General features: G+C 34.3%; 1 protein-coding gene across 7 annotated transcripts in view; it reads left to right on the top strand.

Moving 5' to 3' along the window:
* Window positions 1-17297, top strand: part of VPS13B (vacuolar protein sorting 13 homolog B) — an 805543-nt gene that overhangs the window by 488046 nt on the left and 300200 nt on the right. The window lies entirely within an intron of this gene.

A 17297-nucleotide genomic window follows, 5' to 3' on the forward strand; every position in this document is an offset into this window, starting at 1 on the left:
GAGATGATTTAGTGCTAGGGACTGCCAATAGTAACATCACCATAGACAGCCCTTTATGTTTCCTCACTTTACCTTATGTACCTGGTTTTTAAATCAGCATTTTCTTCTCACAGTCTCCTACAGGCATATAAATTTCAAGAAGGAAACTAGCCTCAGAGTGTAGTTTTCCTGGGTATGTGAGGTTTAGAGGCAGTAAGAATAAGTATTGACAAAATCGCCATCAGCACTGTTATACATTTTTAATGAAACAAAATTGACAATTACACATGCTCTTTACTCTTCTAAGATCACCTAGAGCAGTGAAGTGCTAAACCACTATAGCTTTAGGCTGCGTTTCAAACATAAATGAGCAACAGTGACTGATTATATATATGGCAGAATTTGATAAACATCTAAATGCTCAGCTGTAGAGGACAGGTTAATATAATAACGGTGTATACATGCAGTGAAATTCTAAGTGACCATCATCACAAAAAACGATATGTGTGCCTGTTTATTAACATGAAATATGCTTTAGGTATTTGGTAAGTGAACAAAAGCATTTTTAAAACTGCATATAGAGTAAGAGCTTATCTACATACATGTTTACATATTAATGGAAAATACCCTGGGGCACCTGGGTGGCTCAGTTGGTTAAGCATCTGACTTCTGCCCAGGTCATGATCTCATGGTTTGTGAGTTCAATCCCCTAGTCAGGCTTTTTGCAGACAGCTCAGAGCTTGGAACCTGCTTCCAATTCTGTCTCTCCCTCTCTGCCCAGTTCCCCCCAACCTCCCACTCACGCGGGGGGTGTGTGTGTGTCTCTCAAAAATAAATAAAAATTTAAAAAAAGAAGAAAATACCCTGGATTGTTATACACCAGATTGTCAAAGGTAGTTACCTGTGATCATTGGTCTATGGGAAGTTATTTTCCTTGTTTTTACTGGTGGATATTTTCTAGATTTTTTAGACTAATTTGAATTCTCTAACTGCAGTTTTAAAAAGTAGGAAAAAATGGTAGCTTTATATCCATTCTTTAAGTCTTCAGATAATGTTTAAAATTTTTAGGGTTTTTTTTTTCTGCCTCCTTAATGTAAAATATATGAAAATATGTTCTTTATTCTTTCATATTTATCTTTTCTATGACATTTATATTTGCTTTTGGGATCTTTTTTATACTTTTAGTATGAAATCGTTAGGTTGCCCATTAGTTATTCAGCACTCAATAGTGGTGGTGCTCAGGAAATATATGCTTTATTCTGGGGTGTGTGTGTGTGTGTGTGTGTGTGTGTGTGTGTGTGTAGGACTGCTTTGTTTATTTGTTTAAGGAACCAGTTTGATCTTTTCCCCTTGTACAAGTACCTGGGTATTTTTAGTTTTTGTCTTTTGTCCCTCTTTCAGTGCTGGTGCTGGATATATCTTTAATACATTAATTTAATTGAGACTACAGGCATGTACTAGCTTCCAAACAAGCTCTTTCTAAAATATTGAAATAATAAGTTGTCCTTTTTCCTTAAATTATCAGTTTTATTATGCCATTTATTAATTTCTTTAAAAATATTTGTGAGTACTTACTATTTACCAGCTGTTAGGTGGATGTAAGGATACATACATAGCATCTAAAAAGTGTAATAAAAATTTTCACAATCTTTACTTTCATGGAACATAGTTTAGTCATCTTTATAATTGGGCTTAAAATATATTAATTGATTTTTTAAACATCATTTTCTCTAGGTAAAGAAATATATGGTACATTTAAAATATAAAACACTGAATATTTTACATACTTAGTATATTGTAGCATTTGCATTTTTTTCATCTTGTAAGAAAAGATTTCACTAATATTGTAAATTAAAGTTATTTTCACCATAGTTTAAATCAGTTTCAGATCATGGCTTATGGTGTTAATATTTAGGATCAAAATAATCATGATTATGTTGTAAGCATAATAGTGTACTAAGTAAAAAATATTTTGAAAATTTTTTATTAAAAATATTTTAATAACTAAGACCTTTTATCAGTAATTTGTGGACAGTATTCAATTGGCTTTATAAAAAAGGTACAATTATTTTCTGTACACTTTTTCATTTTTCCCAACATGTTAAGATATAGGTAGACAACATGTATAATTTAAAAACATATTGATGTTGAATGAGAATTCTGGATTTTAATATAATAAAATGATATAATGAATAAATTAGTAAATAAATGTACATAATTGTTAGATACATTGGTGATAGGAAAGATGCTTATAAGCTACTTTAATACTGTCTTCTCTTACTGGTAGCAGCCATTTTTGTGAAGGAATATTCTTTTTCTTCTTTTTGGTACCCTAAAGCAGAAAACACATCTTCATTTCTATAAACAGTTATATTTTTAAGGAGTACTTTATGGTGTTCGCAGAAAGAAGAGATTTGAAAATCATCACCAGTTAAATTGGGAGTCATTTTGTAGCATCTTTTTAACAGCTGTTTGACCTCATTGATTCTCAGTTCATAAATTTTATGTTGAACTCTTTTGTCCCAGCACACATGCTAAGGTGTGAGAAAAATTCTTTTTTCCACCACTTTCATGTCTCAAGTTTATCGGTAAAATATTTTCTAGCTCTTCCATCACTTTGGACCATGTCTTCCTCAGAAATAAGTTTTTAAATTTGAAGAATTCTTTGGTAAAACAAAATTTCAGCCCCTCTAAATCAGTTTCTTTTCCCTTCCCTTTGAGAGAGAAACACATTTGTGTTTTGGTATTTATTTTGTAACCAAAATTCTAAAAACTACCTAATCGTTCTCTGGTTTCACTGTAGTCTTGAGTCCCTGTTTTGAGCAACTGTACCTTCATCGTTTATATGTTTGTCTTTGCTATTGCTGAACGTTGTTGTTTCAGGGTTATTTTCTTAAATTGTCACAGTATAGAGCACAAATACTAAAGGTTAAATATTTTTTTAGTCATTGTTCTGTTTATAAAAACTGCTAATTTTACATTGTTAGATTGTTTATATGTTGCTTTAATTCTTCCTTTTTCCTTTTTAATTATACTTTAGAAAACGTTGGGGATAATGTACTTTTAGAAACTGTACTGTAGATTAATATTACTTATCTGATTTTAAGATTATAAAAGAGTATTGTTCCCTGGTATCATTTAAAGCTTATATAAAATTTATTAGAATAAATAATATAACTTAGATATTTTGGTTAAATAGTTCATATTTTGCTGACTAACATCAACAATGTCTTATTATGGCATACTTAACTCTTGATGTACTATTTAGAATAAGTCTATCCCATTTATTATCTCTGTATTTTATATTCTTGCCATGTTAGGGTGTTGATGACCAAAGTAAATAAAAATGTCTTTAAAGAATAAAATAGGGTAAAATAATTTTATGTTTTTATTTTCCTGAAGAAGAAAAAATTATCTTCATATCAGGAATGACATGACATTGTCAGACTTCCTGAGTAAAATTGATAGATTTATTTTCAGCTTCATTAATTTGTGGATACATGGATAAAATACTGTATTTTTAATTCCTATCTATAGTAATATAATTTAAACTTCATTATTTCTGGAAATCTGAATACTGTTCAGTCCAAGATTTAATTGAGATCTTTCTAGAACCTCATCTCATGAGATTAAATTTCTGTAGGGAAAAGTTTCCAAAAGAAGAAGATTCTAATGCCAAGCCTTGGAAAACAAGTCTTGACAGTATGTACACTTATTATTGATAGGAATAGCCTCAGAATATCCTTGATACAGCATTGCTGTTTAGAATCACAGAGTGTCCTAATTCATATCCACGTAATTAATCACATCTTGATTATAGATGTTAGATAAGGGAGATTTTCTCATAGAGAAGTCTTCTGGGGCTATAGTACCCAGAGGGCATCTCCATGGAAGAGTTACAACTAGTTGAAACCCTTGAAGGATACAATGAATTTTATCAAAGAAGGAGTCAAAGAAGGAAGGCAAGTACATTTAGAGACCTAAGCATTCTTCTTGTTGTATCAGAGGATTAATTACAAGGGCATAATGAGAGAGAGGTAGGGAAAAGTGATAGAGATGACCTTGTAGAAGTGTTGGATTCCTGGTTAAGGAGTTTGTGCTTCATTGCCTGGGTGAATGGGGCAGTTCTGAGCATTTCTGATCAGGTTTGCACTATTTTTGGAGAATTAAACACCGTGCCAAGCATATAATAGGTGGTTGAAGAGCACAGATTGTGGTACTAGGCTGCCCGGATTCAAATTTCAGCTTTTCCACTTACTAGCAGAATGTCTTTGGTCAACAGAAGGTACTTAACTGTCTAAGTTTCCTAATCTGCAGTATGGGAATAATAATTACACCTACCTAATAGGGTTGTAACGAGGATTACATAAATTAATGCATGCAAAGCATCTGAATTTGATGGGCACATAGTAAGCTTTCAGAAATATTTACTGAATACTTATTTCTATTAGCTGTTATGGTTACTACAGTGAACATTTTTAAAATAATTACTTGGGGCTCAGTCAGTCGGTTAAGCGTCCAACTTCGACTCAGGTCATGATCTCGTGGTTGGTGAGTTAGAGCCCCACATCGGGCTTTGTGTGCCCGATAGCTCAGAGACTGGAGGCTGCTTCGGATTCTCTGTGTCCCTCTGCCCCTCCCCTGTTCACACTCTGTCTCTCCCTCTCTTTCAAAGATAAATAAACATTAAAAAATTTAAATAATTACTTAATCTGGTTGTGCTGTATTGGTTAAATTGGAGAAAGGATTACACCTTTAGTCCTTATGCAGAGTTAAGTAAAATATCACTGACAAACTGAGTGTAATTTTTTAAAAAAAATTTTTTTTTTAACGTTTATTTATTTTTGGGACAGAGAGAGACAGAGCATGAACGGGGGAGGGGCAGAGAGAGAGGGAGACACAGAATCGGAAGCAGGCTCCAGGCTCTGACCCATCAGCCCAGAGCCTGACGCGGGGCTCGAACTCATGAACCGCGAGATCGTGACCTGAGCCGAAGTCGGACGCTCAGCCGACTGAGCCACCCAGGCGCCCCAGTGTAATTTTTTTACATGGCACAAAAACCATATCCTGCCTTTATCCAACCTACTCAGATGGTTTATATCACTTTTAAAATTCTCAGGTAATTTGCAGTTTGTTGTTTAAGCCCTATTTAATACTAACATTTCATAACATTTTATAATTTACAGCATACCTTCACACATTTTACCTCCTTGGATTTTCACCTCATCCTTTGACACTCCTTGGTACTATTACTCACATTTTATAGTAGAGAAAACGAAACTCATGGTTGTCCAAGATCATACAGCAAGATGGAGCTCTTAATTACCACACTGTAATTCTGCTTGGCCCTTTTTTATTATTCAAGTATAATTAACACACAGTATTATGTTAGTTTCAGGTGTACAATATAATGATTCAGCAATTCTATATGTTACTCAGTGCTTATCATGATAAGCATCCAATATGGTCCAATATGAGAATCGTCTTCACCTATTTTACCCATTCCCCCCACCCATCCACCTCTTCTCTGTCAGCTATCAGTTTGTTCCCTATATTTAAATAGCTGTTTTTTATTTGTCTCTTTTTTCCTTCATTTTATTTCTTAAATTCCACAGATGAGTGAAATCATACGGTATTTGTCTTTCTCAGACTGACTGACTTAACTTAGCAGTATACCCTCTGGGTCCATCATGTGGCTGCAAATGGCAAGTTTTCATTCTTTTTTATAGCTGAGTAATATTCCATTTTATATGTATACCACATCTTTATCCATTCATCTATCAGTGGACACTTTGGTTGCTTTGATATCTTGGTTATTGTAAATAATGCTGCAAAGGAGTGCATATATCTTTTCAGATTAGTATTTTTGTATTCTTTGGGTAAATACACAGTAGTGGAATTACTGGATCATATGGTAATTGTGTAATTAATATCTTGAGGAACCTCCATACTGTCTTCCATAGTGGCTGCACCAGTTTGCATTCCCACCAGTAGTGCCCCGAGGGTTCCTTTTCCTCCAATTCTCACCAACAGTCATATTTCTTGTGTTTTTTATTTTAGCCATTCTCACAGGTATGAGGTAATACCTCATTGTTGTTTCGATTTGCATTTTCCTGCTGGTGATGTTGAGCATCTTTTTGTGTGTCTGTTGGCCATTTCTGTGTGTTTGTTGCAGGCCCTCTGCCCATTTTCTAATTGGGTTATTTGGGGGATTTTTTGGTGTTGAGTTGTATAAGTTCTTTATATATTTTTCCTATTAATCCTCTATCAGATATGTCATTTGTAAATACCTTCTTCCGTTCAGATTGCCTTTTTGTTTTGCCTTTTGCTGTGTAAAAGCTGTTTATTTTGATGTCCCAGTAGTTCAGTTTTGCTTTTAACATTTAAACATTTAAAGAAGAATTAATACTGATTCTTTTCAAACTATTCCAAAAACTAAGAGACCAAGAAGAGCTTCCAAATTCATTCTATAAGACTAGCATTACCCTGACACCAAAATCAGCTAAAGACACTAAAAAAAAGAAAACTACAGGCCAGTATCTCTGATGAACATAGATGGAAAAATCCTCAACAAAGTATTAGTAAACCTAATCCAATACCGCACTTAAAAAAAAAAATCCTTAAGGACAGTCAGGTGAGATTTATCTTAGAGATGCAAGAGTGGTTCAGTGTTTACATATCAAACATGATACATCACATTAACAAAAGAAAGGATAAAAAACATATCATCTCTGGCTCCTGGGTGGCTCAGTAGGTTCAGCTTCCAGTTTCAGCTCAGGTCATGATCTCATGGCTGTTGAGTTCAAGTCCTGCATTGGGTCCTGTGCTGACAGCTTGGAGCCTGGAGCCTGCTTTGGATTCTATGTCTCCCTCTCTCTCTGCTCCTCCCCCACTTGTGCTCTATCTCTTTCTCTCTCTCAAAAATAAACATTAAAAATTTTTTTAATTAAAAAAAATATCATCTCAACATATGCACAAAAAACATTTGACAAAGTACAATATCCATTCATGATAAAAACTCTATAAACAATGTAGCTTTAAAGGGAGTATACTTCAATGTAATAAAGGCCATATATTAAAAACGCACAGCCAACATCATACTCAATGGTAAAAAACTGAGACTTTTTCCTCTAAGGTCAACAAGACAAAGATGCCCACTCTCACCACTGTATCCAACATAGTACTGGAAGTCCTAGCCACAGCAATCAGACCAGGAAGGCAAACTACTAGAACTAATAAATGAATTCAGTGAAGTTGCAGGTTATAAAATTATCACACAAATTTCCTGCATTTGTGTATACAGAAATAAAGTGGCAGAAAGAGAAATTAAGAAAACAATCCCATTTATAATTGTACCAGAATACAGTACCTAGAAATAAATATAACCAAGAGGTGAAAGACCTGTACTCCAAAAATTAAAGAACACCGTAGAAAGAAATTAAAGATGACACAAATGGAAAGATACTCATTCCGTGCTCATGGATAAGGTGAACCAATATTTGTCCACACTACCCAAAGCAATCTACAGATTTAATGCAATCCCTATCAAATACCAAAGCATTTTTCATAGAACTAGAACAAACAATCCTAAAATCTGTATGGAACCACAAAAGACCCAAATAGCCAAAGCAATCTTACGAAGAACAGAGCTGGAAGTATCATAATCCTAGATTTCAAGACATTCTATAGAGCTGTAGTAAGCAAAACAGTATGCTTTAAAAGCCTTTGTATTGAAGAACTATATCAGAATAATACAGAAAATTTAAAAATTGCATTGTATACCCACTACCTACCTCTGTTCTGCAACTTGCTTTTTGTTTTAATTCTGCCTTTATGCATGTAAGAACCACTCAGATATTCCTAATCTCATTCATAGATTTTTACTTCTGGTTAATAGTACATTGTGTCACTATGCCACGTGTTTAATCTTTCCCCCCAATAATGGACATTTAAGTTTTGAATTTTTCTCTTTCACATGTAGTGATGAATATTCTTCAGTATTCTCCTTGTATACATATATAATAGTTTCTCTAGGGTAGTGCTTAACAAAAGAACTTCCTGCAGTGATGGATATATTCTGTATCTGCTCTAATACATTAGCCACTAACTGCATATGTCTGTTGAGCACTTACACTGTGAATTAAGGAACTATATTTTTTAAATTGTGTTGAATTTTAACTGACATAATTTTCAATAGACACATACAGCTAGTGGCTATTGTATTGGACAGAATGGGCTCTAAGGTATCTAGGAGTGGAATTCCTAAGTCATAGGTTAGGGACAGCTTCGGTGCTTCTAGGTATCACCAAAGGGTTCTCCAAAGTGATTGTATCAGATTTACCTTTCCGGTAGCTCAGTGTGAGAGTTGCCGTTGCTCTACATTGTGACAAACACTTAGTATTAATACTGTGATAATAGGCACTAGAAACTAGATTGTCATAGGACTGGGAGTGCCTGGAAGACCCTTAGGTAAAAATATTTGTACAACTAGAGGCAATACTTCAGTGCTGTGATGCCCTTGTGTGATTAGGTTTATAGATATGTGCCCTCTAATGTTTGGTGATAGAAGGGTGGTACCCTACCATACAATAGGGAAAATATACCAAATTTTTAAGTCAAATGTGAGTCTGTGCATTGATTATTGACTAGAAGATTATTGCTTGGTACCTTTCCTTAAACTGTCTTTATTCTGATTATTTTGCATGTAGAGGTATTTATTTTTTTTAAGTTTATTTATTTTGAGAGAGAGCACGTGCAAGAGAGAGAGAAGCAGAGAATCCCAAGCAGGCTCCACGCTCAGCACAGAGCCTGATGCGGAGCTGGAACTCAGAAACTGTGAGGTCATGACCTGAGCAGAAGTCACACACTTAACCGACTGAGCCACCCAGGTGCCCCTGAGATATTTATATTTTTAAGATCATATGTTAAGAGATTTCCCAAACCATTGATAGCATTTTTTAAAAGTACTGTTTTCCTTTACAAATGGAGAGTTGCTTAATGGTTATTTTACGGAAATTTGAGATTCTTGACTCCTGATCCCAAGTTTTGTGATATTTGTTGGTCTGAAGCAATTATCTTTTCTTTTAATGCTTATTTATTATTTTGAGAGAGAAAGAGAAAGAGAGAGAGGGAGTATGAGTGGGGGAGGGGAAGAGAGAGGGAGACACCGACTCTGAAGCAGGCTCCAGCCTCCAGGCTGTCAGCACAGAGGCTGACTCGGGACTCCAACTCACCGACCTTGAGATTATGACCTGAGCCAAAGTTGGATACTCAACTGACTGAGCCACCCAGGTTCCCCTGAAGCAATTCTATATTTTATAAACTATATAAAATAACATGGCAATATTTTTTTTGAAAGGTGTTGGTTTGTTATATACCAAGTCTAAAGGCTCCCTCTCCATCAAATGTCTTATTGTAAATCTACTCTATAATCTTGGAAATATTGTCTTCATTTAATTTAATCTGAAATCTCTCGGTTTCTCACCCATCTGTATACATTTACAATAAAATACAATCTTACATTTTATTACGAAAACCACTTCTCGTATTGTTAGGTATAGAAAAGACTGAATCTGTAGTTGGAAGGTGTGGCTTCCAATTTGGACTCTGCCTTTACCCAGCCTCCTTACCTGAATCATCAGCATCTGCAAAATAAATTCTATGTATCACATCCTGTGGGTGGTGATTTACGAGAGATAATATTGAAAAGCCCTTTGCAAACCATTACACTGTATGCAAATTAAAGTGGTATTAATATTATTACTGTGTATATTTATATATTTTGCAGTACAAAAATACTTAATAGTTTGGTAAGAGAATCAGAATATTGTGGAATAAAATAATGTAATTAAAGAGAAGAAGGTTCAAGTGATAGGCATACTAATAAAAATGAATTTCATAAGAGATAAATGGAGATGGTTTTATTAAAAATTATATTAATGATTTCTTAGGCAAATTAAAATGAGGACTATTTTACATGAAGTCCAGCTAATTCCTCTGCAATTCACTCTTTTTATAAATACTCTTGTAAGGTTAAAGGGTTTTTTCTTATTTTAGAAGATAATCATAAAGGTAGTAAGAACTTGCCTTTCCTGTTTAGTAATGTTCTATGAACATTTCTCTGGGTCATTAAATAGTCTCTTAAAACTTCATTTTTAATTATTGACCAGTGTGTTTAAATACTACTGTTACCACTGAAAACCTTTAGCAGAGATTTTGAACAATTTTGAATCCTGATTTAAATGATTTTTGAAAGGAAGTCTTTTTTTTGTTAAACATATTTTAGGAGTAGGAGATAATAGATAACAATTGATTAGTAAAGATAGAGGGAATGTTACAAATGGTAGTAGAATGGAGAATTTTGTAGAAAGTTTCAACTATGATACTCAAATTGGATTTGAAAATAAATAGGGAGCCCATTAACTACCAAAAGCAATTATTTTGAGTAAACAAAATGAAAAAAATTGCATAAAGATTTGAAAAATCTCAGAATGAAAAAGGATGTTAACATAGTTGGAATAAAGTCTGGATGGTCCATAATTTATGTGGTAGGAGTTGATTTGCAGCCAATGGTAGATTTTATAGAAGAATCATAAATCAGGAATGTTGCCAGAGATATGTTGTAGAAACATTAGAAGCAAGTAGGAGGTCTATCTCTATAATAAGGAAACATTATAAATTTCATCTGTTTATTATATTTACTATCTTTAGAAGTCTAAAGAAAGGAAATTTAAAGAAACCTAAAGAATGCAGGATTTTGCTAAATTGACAATTAGTTTTTCAAAGTCACCTATGTGGGAATTGTAGTAAAATACACTGTTAAATCAGACCACTCTGGACTCTAATAAATAAACGAAGCTTACTTTTATGCCAGGTACCTGCATTTTTTAGAAATCTGGATTTTATCTGAACGCACCTGTAATATCATATTGTAACATTCTAAAAAAAATCTCTTGGATCTCATGTTGTCAAGGAATTATATATTATTTTAATCGAAGCTATGCATATAAAATCAATTCATTCTAAAACTTAATGTTTGAAAATCAATGAAAGAATAGTATTTAAGAGTTGTACAACTTTATTACTGTAATAAGGAAGAGACTGCCTAATCCTGTGAAACTTCATAGTGTGCAGTGTATGTAATGTATTTAAAAGTTAAAAGGCTACAATGGTTTTGTTATTTCTTTTCTCTCTCATAAGCCAGCCTAACTTTTCTAGGCTTTCTTTTGTTCTTGTGTGTGTGTGTGTGTGTGTGTGTGTGTGTGTGTGTGTGTGTGTGTGTGTGTGTAGTGTTGTCAAGCAATCTCTTTCACATCCTGTACTTACAGAGTTGGCTATTTGATCCTATGTATGGGAATTTTGTATTTGTTCCTCTTAAATTTCATCTTAATAGTTTTGACTCTCTTCCAGTATTTTGAGATACTATAGAATCCTAAATACTCTCATTCATTATTATTAGCTGTACTTCCCAACTTGGTCTTTTGAAAATTCGATAAGAGTGATTTATATGAATTCATTAAAATTAATGATAAAGACTATTGAATTGAGCCAAATCCTGTCATGTTATTAGAAACTTTAGGGGCGCCTGGGTGGCGCAGTCAGTTAAGTGTCCGACTTCAGCCAGGTCATGATCTCGTGGTCCGTGAGTTCGAGCCCCGCGTCAGGCTCTGGGCTGATGGCTCGGAGCCTGGAGCCTGTTTCCGATTCTGTGTCTCCCTCTCTCTCTGCCCCTCCCCCGTTCATGCTCTGTCTCTCTCTGTCCCAAAAATAAATTAAAAACGTTGAAAAAAAATTTAAAAAAAAAAAAGAAACTTTAAATAGTTATTATTTGGATCTGGTATTAAGGCAGCTCTAAATCCATTTTACTATGTTTTTTGTCAAGTCTGTATTTCTTAAATATATTTTTTTTATGTTTACTTTTTATTTTTGAGAGTGTGCGAGCATGAGAGGAGCAGAGAGAGATGGGGAAAGAGGATCCAAAGCAAGCTCAGCACTGACTGCAGAGAGCCCGATGTGGGGCCCAAACTGCAAGATCATGACCTGAGCCCAAGTCAGATAGATGCTTTAACTGACTGAGCCACCCAGGTGCTGCTCCAGTATATTCTAAAAAGTATCTAAACTTAGTCATTTGCACATCTTTATAACATCAAGTTTTATAATAGTGATGTTGTTTTCTCAGTGCTGTCATGGTAATATAACCAAAAAAGGGAATAGGTTTGTCTTGATTTATTCTTAGTTAATTCATATAACTCTTTATATCACTTTCTATTCTAAGTGCTCAGAAACGTTCTGAAGAATGAATGAATAAATCAATGTCGTTAAAGATCAAAAACAGTTTTCTTACAAAATTGAGGTAGCACTTCCATTTGTCTATATTCTAGTGTATCTTTCAGTAATTTCTCTGAGATCACACATGGGTTCTTTGATGACAACAATTCTTCAATGCAGTGCATGTTCATTTAATTCATTTCTTTAAATATATTTCTTATGTGATCAGAGTTTTGTATAGTTTGATATACTTTTCACATTGAGCATACATTGTATACTCTGTATCTTCTTAAATCATCTTGCAAGTCTGTACCCCATTTATAACTTTCATGAGCAGATGAGTACTTACCAGCTCAACTCCAACTGTTTGCTGGAGAAAAAAAAGAAAAAAAAAAGTCAAAGCTTATATTTTCCTTAAGATAGAATGTGAAAATCTAGCTTCTAACTTTTGTAACCAGTGAGAATATTTTGAGAAACTTCAGAGGTATGTTATATACTAATGAAATTGCTTATAATTTAGCCATCAGAGGAAAAAAAATGATAAATATTGTTGTCATTACTTTGTCATGTTTTGTGGATTTGTGCACATGACCATTTAATATTTGTATAACTGGAAAAAAGGTGAGTTTTATTATTGCCCCATCATAAAACCATTTGTTGATGTAAAATTTCTTATTTATTAAAAAGTTTGTATTGAATAAAAAGTAATTTTAATGTGAAATGTATGAAATTCTTACAAAATTTAATAATTAGATGACTCTATTTTTGTTCCTCTATTATTATAAAGCCTTTCTTTCTTTTGAGAATGTGAAATACATGATGTTTTTAGTATTCATTTTATCACTTGGACTGGAATTATAGAGAAATCATTTCTTACATAATGTTCTGTTTATACTCAAGGAATTATTATAGAGCCTATTTGTTTAAACACAAGTCTCTGTATCCTCAGTGTACTTTTGGATTTTATAATACGGAGTGAGACTAGTGGATTCAGTCTGAAAGCAGACCAAAGCTGCTTTCTTATCCATTGTTGCAATAACAATAACCAGGTGTCATGTATAGTTTATTAAACATGTTAATTGAAATTACCACTTAATCCCCATGAAAACCTATGTAGGTACCAGTATCCCCTTACAGAAGAAACTGATGTTCACTGAGTTAGCTGACTTCTCCAAGGATATATATCTTGTAAGTGGTAGAACCAGAATTTGAATGTAATTGTGACATGAAAATTCATGTTCTTAGGGCGGTACCTGGCTGATTTGGTCAGGTAGAACACATGACTCCTGATCTCGAGGTTGTAAGTTCAAGTGCCATGTTTGGTGTAGAGATTACTTAAAAATGGAATCTGAAAAAATAAAATTCATGTTCCTAGTACAGTTTAATTATACTGCACTTTCTTTGACCATGGAACTCTAATGGTAGCCAACTGTCTTGCAAATGTATGTCATTCATCATAGCATGGGCTGGGTCAGAAAATGTAAGGGGGTCCTAGGAAACCTATCTCCTTAATTGGAGGTATAATTAAGAAGTACATATCCTGGCATTTGTGAATCAGTTGTGCTGATGAATGTATACAAAACCCAAGATGAAGATGGAGCTCTAGAAATCACTAATATTGAAGGGACAAACAGAAAAGAATCTAGTAAAGGAGATTAAAGAAGGACAGTTGAGGGAGTGTGGAACCACACAAGCTCATGGAAGAAATTTTTAATAATGAAAAACATTTCTATAATAATATCTTCCAATATATATAAATCATTTACTTGGTGTCAGATACTACTTGGCATGAAGTAACTCATTTGACTCTCTTCAGTGACTTCACTTTTCAAATGAATAAAATGAAGCACTGAAACTTTAATTTGCTCAAAGACGCCCAATGGTTTGTGACAGAGCTAGAATCATCCATCAAGGCAGGCTAAGTGTGCAGTCTGTGCTCTTCACCACATGCTACACTGCCATTTTGAATTGTCAAATATCCAAAAAGGTTAGGTGAGTTAATGACTAAATGTCACCCTTTATTATTTTTTTAATATGAAATTTATTGTCAAGTTGGTTTCCATACAACACACCCAGTGCTCATCCCAATAGGTGCCCTCCTCAATGCCCTTCACCCCCTTTCCCCTCCCTCCCACCCCCCCCATCAACCCTCAGTTTATTCTGTTTTTAAGAGTCTCTTACGGTTTGCCTCCCTCCCTCTCTTTTATTTTTCCTTCCCCTCCCCCATGGTTTTCTGTTCAATTTCTTCAGAATCCACATAAGAGTGAAAACATATGGTATCTGCCTTTTTCTGTATGACTTACTTCACTTAGCATAACACTCTCCAGTTCCATCCACATTGCTACAAAAGGCCATATTTCATTCTTTCTCATTGCCAAGTGGTAGTCCATTTTGTAGGATAAATGTCACCCTTTAGATCTGATAATTAGAAAATCAGTTGGGGATCTTTTCCAGGAAAATTTCAGAGGACAGGTAGGGGTGACCAACCTGATTGTTCTTGGTTAGAGAAAATAAATTGTGAAAAAATAGAAATACTGAGAGAAAAATAAATTTCTGGTTAAAAGGGAATGTGAAAGAAAGGGTGGTAGCTAGAGAGGATGCAGGGTCTTAGGGAGAACCTCTCTCTCTTACTTCAACATAGTTTTGCCTGAAGGATAAAGATACAAGAGAGAAAAAGAAAAAAATGATTGCTCTAAAAGCCCCAAGGGAAGAGAAGGGCAGAGACAAGAATATTTGTTATTTATTCAACTTCGTATGTTAAAAGCCTACCAGGTGTCAAGGCCTGTGGCTAAGTTCATGGAGATGAGTAAATAGACACTGACCCAGCTTTCCAGGGTGAAGTCAATTAACAGTATCTTGACCTTTCGAAGAGAAGAGATGCTTCCTCTAAAGGTCTCTGTGAAGGAAGCAGGACAAGTATTAATGTCTCTGTTTTATAAATGGAATAGCCTTGGATTTACTGGTTCTTGTCCTTGCTCCTTTCACTTCAGGTACCAGAGATATGATGTTCCAAGTCAAAGAGATGTGATACTCTCCGTATTAGAATTTGGTTTTAAAATCAATAAGGGTGCTAGTTTTGACTAAAATAAACAAGGGAGGAAGCATATTTTTCAGTCCCAGTCCAGACCTGCTGAATCACAGTTTCTGCAGGTGGGAACTTAACATTTTTAACAAGCTCCCAGGTGATTCTTCTGCGCTCTGAGGATGAGAACTCCTGCGCTAAGTTTTTGGTCATGGAAATCTGCAGTAGGTCTCAGCCTGATGGTCAACTATTTATATCCCCTGCCCTGTATACTGTCAAAATTACTATTATTATAGACACTTGGTGATAAAAATGGAGATGTTTAATTTAATCAAGACATATAAATTTTACTTCTTACATTCCTATTTTCTGGCTTAACATTCTGTAAACTTACCGCTCTTAACTGAGCTGTAAGTAATGAATTTTATTTCTTTACAGTGAGCTCCCAAGATATGCCTATTCAGCAGTGAGAAGTATAAATGGTTCAACATGAGCTGTTCCTTATGTAAACATACAAAAGGCCTGACCCAGACTAAATCAATTTAAAAAGGAAAACATTAAAGCTATGTTTCCTGTTATATACTTAAGGTCTTCTTTGGTTCCTTATGATTATATTATTGACCCAACTATTGCAGACTTTAGTTTATCCTCCTACACCACCTGCTGAACGGTTCAAATGGTATGGAAGATGAGTTTCGGAAGGGCAAAGCAATTACAATTATAACTCCTACATTTTAGCCAATAAAGCAGCTTTTTGTGTTAAGGGCAAGGAAGTTATGGGTATCTTGACTCACCCCCTTTCCTGATTTGAATTGCTAAGTGGTCTTAAATACTGTAATAAGGAGAGAGAGCAAAGTTGGTAGAGCTAGAGGTATGTGAATTTGAGACAAAAAAATTTGATTCTATTTATGATATCAAACATTTCCAGGAAAAATTTAATTAGGAAGTGAGTCAATATAAGCTTTTCTTATTAAGGTATTTTCATTGTATTTTCTACAAGCTTTGTTGAGGTAAATTGAGAAAGAAAAATTGTATATGTTTAAGGTATACAAAGTGATCGTTTGATATATGTATATAATTTGAAATTATTACCACCACCAAGCTAATTAACACATCTATCATGTTACAGTTACCTTTTTTTAATGAAAATTCTTAAGATCTGCTCTCTTAGTATATACCATTAATTATCATAGCTATTTTGTACATTAGATCCCCAGAACCACTTATTCATCTTATAACTGTAAGTTTGTATGTGTATTGTTTTTTCCCAGTTTTATTGAGAAATAATTGACATATATCACTGTAGTTTAAGATTACAGCACAATGGGGCACATAAGTGGCTCAGTCAGCTAAGTGTCTAACTCTTGATTTTGGCTCAGGTCGTTATCTCATGGTTTATGAGTTCGAAACCCGTGTCGGGCTCTGTGCCAACAGCATGGAACCCGCTTGGGATTCTTTCTCTGCCCCTCCCTTGCTCATGCTCGCTCTCTCTCAAAAATAAATAAACATTTAAAAAATCATTATAAAAAAAGATGTATAGCATGATGGTTTGATTTACATATATTGTTGAAATGATTATCACAGTAGATTCAGCTATTATCCATCTTTTCATATACATGCAATAAAAAGAAAAGAAAGAAAAAATAGAAGGAAAAATTTTTTTCCTTGTGATGAGAACTCTTAGGATTTACCCTTAAAACTTTCCTGTAGATCATGTAGCAAGCGGTGTTAGCTATAGTCATGATGTGGTACATTACATCCTTAGCAGTGATATATCTTATAACTGGAAGCTTGTACTTTTTGACCACGTTCTTTAATTCTTCCCCTACCTCTGATAACCATAAGTCTGATCTCTTTTTCTGATCGCTCCCTTTTTTTTTTTTGATTGCACATATCAATGAGATCACAGAGTATTTGTTTTTTTCTGACTTATTTCACTTAGTATAATACCTCCAAGGTCCATCCATGTTGCCACAAATGATTTCTTTGTGTGTGTGTGTGTTTTTAATGGCTGAATATTTCCTTGTGT

The sequence above is a fragment of the Neofelis nebulosa genome, chromosome 14, assembly GCF_028018385.1.
Source record: "Neofelis nebulosa isolate mNeoNeb1 chromosome 14, mNeoNeb1.pri, whole genome shotgun sequence".
NCBI classification, from domain to species: Eukaryota; Metazoa; Chordata; class Mammalia; order Carnivora; family Felidae; genus Neofelis; species Neofelis nebulosa.